General features: G+C 37.3%; 1 long non-coding RNA gene across 1 annotated transcript; it reads right to left on the bottom strand.

The window, feature by feature from the left end:
- Positions 1-796: 796 nt before the first annotated feature.
- On the bottom strand, positions 797-6,929 carry LOC129349358 (uncharacterized). The gene is made up of 3 exons (XR_008602340.1): positions 6,794-6,929; positions 2,763-3,001; positions 797-1,483 (listed from the first exon to the last, which is right to left on the bottom strand). It is a non-coding gene; the product is annotated as an uncharacterized LOC129349358 (long non-coding RNA).
- Positions 6,930-7,129: the final 200 nt, after the last annotated feature.

The raw sequence follows: 7,129 nt of genomic DNA, 5'->3' as shown, positions 1-7,129 counted from the left end.
TGTGTGTGTGTGTGTGTGTGTGTGTGTGTGTGTGTGTGTGTGTGTGTGTGTGTGTGTGTGTGTGTGTGTGTGTGTGTAAAAGTCTCTGAGGACCAAAATAATAAATAAAACAAAACTAAAAATAATTCAGATCTACCGTCGGTCGGTCACGTGATCTACGTAGACGTCCCCCACTGCTCTGAGGGGTCCAGATGTTCCCTGTAGCTCTGCGCTAGCGCCGCTAGTCTAGAAACCGGAGACCCGAGGGAGGACATCAACAACTGATGGTCCTGATGGAGAGGAGGTTCTGCAGCGGGATTCGTTTATGTACGGTGTATTTTTGCAAGATGACTGATGAAGTGAGCATCCTGTGTGTGTGTGTCTGACTCTAACACACACCTGTCATCAGTTCTAGCCGCTAGTTAACCACACAGCTGCTGAGAGGATAAAGTCTGCCAGGCTTCTTTTTGTTTCTGTATGTTTCTGTTGTCCTGGGCAAAGTGCATCAGAGAGATGTATTATTTTACTGTCAGTGAGTTGCAGTGTGTTTCCTGTTTCTAGAGGCAATGAGACAGAGGTTATGTTATTTCACTGAAACTACATACATGCATTTTCACATAATTTTGGACTATTGCAGTATAAATACAACAATAATTAGAAGAATTTGAATTGTGATTTTCTCAACCTCTCATTTAAAGATATCAGTACTTGTTTATAACATTTGTATATATAGACAAATTAAATATAATATGCATAAATATAAAATATAAAACTTTTAGAACGTTGCTGTCCTGCGCAAAGTGGATAGTCAAACTGAATAAAAGTACAAATACATTTAAATACATGATTTCTATATCATTTAATTGTTTTTAAACTTATTATTAGCACTACGAATAATAAAGGGCAGATTATGAATCAGCACCATGGAGCAAATCCGTGGCTCTACAGTACATGTCTGGAAAAGGTATGAAATTTAAAAGCAAGGACTCCAGGAACAGTAGCCACAGTTAAACAGTCCAGTGTCTAATGGTGATGTAAATTCAGCTTCAAAATAATAATTTTTCTCAAATACACTACATCACAGGTCAGAGTTTGAACCAATGACCTTCTGATCAGCAGTCCTGAGACTTAGCCACTGCTGCACCTTGTATTATGAGTTATGTTTCTGTATGATGTTTCAAATTCTTGCTCCATGTGCCCCCTTTTAACTTTGAGCACCTGCCCCTCCAAAGGTCTCTGCACGGCCCTGCTCCCCTCCTCCCCCCAGCACCCCGTTTCTTTTTTCAAGGTATAACTTACAGAAATAAGTTAAATCAACACTGACGGTCCTGATAAAGTGATGTGGGACTGCTATTATTTTGAACACCACTGTAGATCTTCTTCCTCTCCAGCTCCGTTCATCTTCTTGGCTTCTATCTGCAGATCTCCACATTTATCCTCCAGCAGCCTCCAGAGATAACTTCACCAAACGCCGCCCCAGAGGCCGGTCGGGTCTTAGATCCGTCTGGAGGATGGACAACGTTTCAGTTTTAGGAACGTTAGATTCCTAAAACCCTAACCCTAATTCTAGAAGTTAAATGTGCTTAACAAGAAGATCACATCAACTTATCGCATACATTTTGAATCTTTTTGGGCAAATGTTTGGGTAATTTTATACAATTTAGTCAATTAGAAAAAGTTTTTGGATCATTTTGCACAAAGATTCCGCTTTTTTGAGCAAATCAAGTCATTTGGATTCATTTTGAACAGTTTCCAGTTATTTTAGTTGAACTTTTGCCAAATCTTGAGTAAAATTGGTGAAATTGTCTTAATTGTTGAGTCCAAACAAGCAAATAGAAGAATAGAGATACCTCAATTTGAATTCACTTCAATTTGAAATCACTTTTTAATCCACTTATGCACAAATTCTTAATCTTTTTGGACAAATTATGGGTAATTTCAGATAATTTCAAGTCAGTTTGTCAAAGTTTTATCTCATTAGGAGAAATTTGTGAGTAATTTTGCACCAAGTTTCATCTTTTTTGTCATTTTCAGACAGTTTACAGCTAAAGGAAATGTTAAAATGCTTTAGAACATTCACAACAAAATCAACTAAAATCCAGCAAATTTCGCAGATTTTTTTTATGAATGCTCTTAAAGAAAGCATTACAAGTTTTATATATATATATATATATATATATATATATATATATATATATATATATATATATATATATATATATATATATATATATATATAAATAAAATCACTGGATATTTTTAGGATTTTTTTGGAAGATTTTTACTCATTTTTTAAATATATTTACAAGATTTTTCTTGCCAAATTTAGGAAATTTTTTATGAATAAAACTTTTAAAGGAAACTTTTAAGGAATTATTGGAATTTTCTTCCTGAAGGTTTTGCAAAATATTCAGAAATATGGGGATTTTTTTTGCTGATTTTTTTCAGACAAGGTAACAATATTTTTTGGTGCCTGTAAATGAAGACAACAGGAAGGTTAAGTTAGCTCGACTTGAATTCAGTTTTCTCTCAGCTTCTTTATAAATTCCAGTGTAAATTCCACGTGATGTGAAGTTGATGCTACATTATGATGTTGACCCAGTTTGGTTGACAGAAATAAGCGATAAATTTCCTCTCAGAGTGCATAAATAGAGTGAACTGTTGGTCTGTGGAAACTCTGATCTGTTAAACGTGGCAGCTTCCCGTCCTTATTTTCTGCCTCGCTACATAAACAGAGCAGCATCACGTGACTCTGAGTGTTACTAACAGTTTACACCTGTTACCTGTAATCTGCCCGTTACCACGGCGTTGCAGTTGTCTGTTCAGGGTGAAGCTTCCAGGAGGGATTTAGAAGTTCAGTCTGTTCAGAGCTGGATTTCCTCACATCAGTGGGCTGGGAGGGTGAGGAGAGGTGGAGGTTTTCAAATGTCAGGTCCAGAGAGATTAACAGACTCCCTCCAACATCCTCCAGTCTGGCAAAAAACGGAGTCGTTCTTTTCTCTCTGCAGACAAAGTTTTAATGCTGGAGAAGAGAGGAAAGTCTGAGTTAGAGCTCCGAATGTTAAAATACGCTCTGAAAAGCCAATAGAAGTCTGAGTTTATGTTAAAATACGCTCTGAAGAGTCAATAAAAGTCTAAGTTTATGTTAAAATACGCTCTGAAAAGCCAATAAAAGTCTGAGTTTATGTTAAAATACGCTCGGAAAAGTCAATAACAGTCTGAGTTTATGTTAAAATATGCTCTGAAAAGTCACCAAAAGCCTGAGTTTATGTTAAAATACAAACAGAAAAGTCATCAAAACTCTGAGTTTATGTTAAAATACAAACAGAAAAGTCATCAAAAGTTAGGGCTGGGCGATATGGCCTTAAAAAAAATCTCAGATTTTTTCACAAAAAATCCCAATTCACCCAATTTTTTTTTTTGCCCCCTACCTAATCTCGTCACGCCGGAGTCCAGTCTACTTAATGCAAATGAGCTGCAGCCCGCAGTGGGCGCACTCTGAACTACAGGAGCCCAGCAGGCAGGCGCTGGTGGCGGATGTTGATGAGAAAATCGATTTTCATAAAAACAAATCCGTTAGAGAGGAAGGCTCTCCAACCAGGGACCGCTCGCTGTAATGAACAACACGTGGCTTCTTTTTACTTTCAGCAAGGGTAACCCACGCACAGTGCAACACGACACGTCTCGTGTGAGCTACCAAGAGGTGGTCCCTGCCGTCCTTTATTTATACAGTTGGGTTCACAAGTTAATGATATGCGAGTGGGTGTGAATGTGAGGTGTGGTCTGTGTGTGTGGAAAAATACAGTAAAATACAGAGGGGGTGGTAAATGCATTGAAACAATAGGTACAGGTTTCAGTAAGCTTATGTACTAAAAACATCATGTGTAACAGTGTAACAGTTCATACCATAGCTATTAAGCATAACTATTAATGATAATATAAAAACCTTCTAACAAAATCGACATTAAGTACAAACTCGAATTAATCGATAAAATCGATTTATCGCCCAGCCCTATCAAAAGTCTCAGTTTATGTTAAAATACAAACAGAAAAGTCATCAAAAGTCTGAGTTTATGTTAAAATACGTTCTGAAAAGTCACCAAAAGTCTCTCTGTTTGTGGATTTAACACTGAATCTAACATTAGATTTGAAGCCGGGTTAAATCAGAAACCAATACTTCAAATTAAATTTGTGGGGGTTCTTTGTTTCCCAAGTTATTTACATCTAATAGAATTTATACAATGAATTGTGTTTTACAAAAACCTATGGCGCAACACATTAGTAGAAATATGAGAAACAGCACCAGAAATAGTACTAAAAACAGAAACATACGGCTGTGGCACCTAGTGGGCAAATAAAACCCACAGTTACCACACTGCCCTCTATAAGCCTCTGTTCTAAACACATACTGCAGTAACACAAAAGCAGTTAGAAATATCTCATTATTAACTAACACAAAAACACAATGCATATAATAATACATTCATATTTCATGGAACTAAGAACATCATGATTGATCAGCTTGGGTCAAGATGGTGCCAGTGTGTGTGGCAGCTTGTCTCTCACTGTCAGTTTTGTTGATGATTTTATTGTAGTTCACCCTCGGCACTCAACAAATCAAGTCGCTGCTCATGTATGATGGACAAACACTGCTGGAGCTTCGTTTCTCTGCTAAAGATGGAGTTACGCCCGCTGGGGGCTGGAGTGCAGCTTATAGGGGGGGCTCCAAGCCAAACAGGTTGGGAACCACTGCTCTAACTGTCGGTACTCCTCAGCACAGTACACGGACATAAAGTGGATTTTTAATGCAAATAACAAACAATTTACCACCCTGTCACTATATTTCATAATTCAGTCTTTCATAGCACGGTATTATTTACATTTTCTTACTGTCCCACAGTAACCAGTAACCCTTTGTTCTGTTCCCACCACTTCCAGTATCTTGCCCTTTGACCTCAAAACTACCCCCAATACAACAATAACAATACGCCCCCTGCTGTCCAAAACGACAATCAGCAGAAGAGTCACAAACAGGGATTTCAGTGGTTTTCAGGATATTTACTTGCCTCTGTTTACCACCTGGTTACACCTGTATTAAAATTCAGGCCCAACAGCAGGAACTTTATGCATTTGGACACATTATGAGTCAAGACTGAAGTTTCCAGTGATTTTGTGCAGAACTTTAATTAGTTTTGGGCAAATTCTAAGTCATTTTGGTTGAATTTTAAGCTTTTAAGTCATTTCAGACATTTTCAAGTCAGTTTTTATCATTTCGAGTAGGTCATGATACATTTTGATTATGAGACAAATATTTTAACTTGTTTTGGACAAATTTTGAGCTTTTAAGTCATTTCATACAATTTCAAGTCAGTTTTTATGTTGAGGAATTTTGTACAATATTTTAAGTTGTTTTGGAAAATTTAGATTTTCTTTAGTCATTTCAGACATTTTCAAGTCAGTTTTTATCATTTTGAGCAGGTCATGATACATTTTGGTTATGAGACAAATATTTTTAACTTGTTTTGGACAAATTTTGAGCTTTTAAGTCATTTCAGACATATTTAAGTCAGTTTTTATGTTTTGAGGAATTTTGTACAATATTTTAAGTTGTTTTGGACAAATTTAGATTTTTTTTTATTCTTTTCAAAGAATTTCAAGTCAGTTTTTTATCTTGCTTTGAGGTATTTTGCACAATATTGTAACTTGTTTAGACAAATTTCGAGCTTTTGCGTCATTTCAGAGTCAGTTTTTATTGTTTTTGAGCAGGTTTTGAGGCATTTTGCATGATGTTTTAACTTGTTTTGAACACATTTGCCCTCATTTCTGTCTCCTTTTATTCCTTTTCTCTCTGCAGCAGATAATTTAATGAAATACTGGAAAAAAAAAAATCCCATAGAACAAAAGCAAAGGACCCTAAAAACACAGGAAGCATAAAACCATCTGATACCCACATCCAATGTTACCCCCCCCAGATATATGGAACACCCAAAATACACAAAAAGACACTGCACTGTGTCAGAGAGGAGCGCTATTAAGCGGCTCACTCTCCAACCAGGAACCGCTCGCTGTGATGAACGACACGGAGGCTTCTCTGTACTTGCAGCAAGGGTAACCCACTCAGTGCAACGAGACACTTCTTGTGTAAGTTACAAAGAGGTGGTCCCTGTCATTCTTTATTTATACAGGTGGGTTACAGGATAATGATATGCAAGTAAATGGGAGTGAATAAAGTTGAATGTGGGTGTGAGTGAAGAGCAGAAATAAGAAAAGTATAATGAGTGTGGTAAATGCATAGCTTATATATGGAAAACATCATATGTTACAATCAGGGTTAACACAGTTCACAGTACAAATATTAATGATAATATAAAAAACCTTCTAACACACTGCACCCCATAGTGGACAGCATCAGATCAGTCACCTACAACCTTTATAAAGCTCTGGTAGAAATCATCAAACCCCTCCTTGGTACATCACAACATCACTGCAAGAACTCCAAACAACTGGACAAGAACTAAACCATATCACAGTAGAAAAAGAGGAGATATTCATATGACATGACGTAGTTTCATTCATCACTAAAACCCCGTAGACGTCACATTACACATTGTACAGGAACGACTCATGAAGAACAGGACACTGAAAAAACACACAAACCTCCCAGTAGACGACATCATCACATTACTCCGGTTTATTGCCAAATCCACCTGTTTTCAGTTGAAAGGAATAATCTACAGTCAGAAACCAGGTTTAGCAATGACACATCTGGCCAGGTCATCATTGTAAAGGAGAAACTGTTCTCATCTGATCTTACCTGGTAAAATAAAGTTGAAAAAAAGATCCACTTTCAGCCATAATGAGTAACTTTTTCATGGAGGACCTGGAAACCAAAGCCATCCCTGCTCTGCAGACCCACACTCTGGAGAAGATACGTCCACGACATCCTGGAAATAATAAAATCTGGACACACACAAGAACTCACTGATCATCTGAACAACATGGACGACACAGGAAACATACAATCCACACACGAAGAGGAAATAAACCGGACCATTTCATTCCTGGACATGAACATTCACCACAGAGAAGACAGCAGCATCAAAATAAAAGTTTACAGGAAACCCACACACACGGACCAGAACCTCCTCTG

Source organism: Amphiprion ocellaris, chromosome 7 (genome assembly GCF_022539595.1).
Source record: "Amphiprion ocellaris isolate individual 3 ecotype Okinawa chromosome 7, ASM2253959v1, whole genome shotgun sequence".
NCBI classification, from domain to species: domain Eukaryota; kingdom Metazoa; phylum Chordata; class Actinopteri; family Pomacentridae; genus Amphiprion; species Amphiprion ocellaris.
Note: the sequence above shows the minus strand (reverse complement) of the source record. Positions and strands in the feature narration are given on the sequence as shown.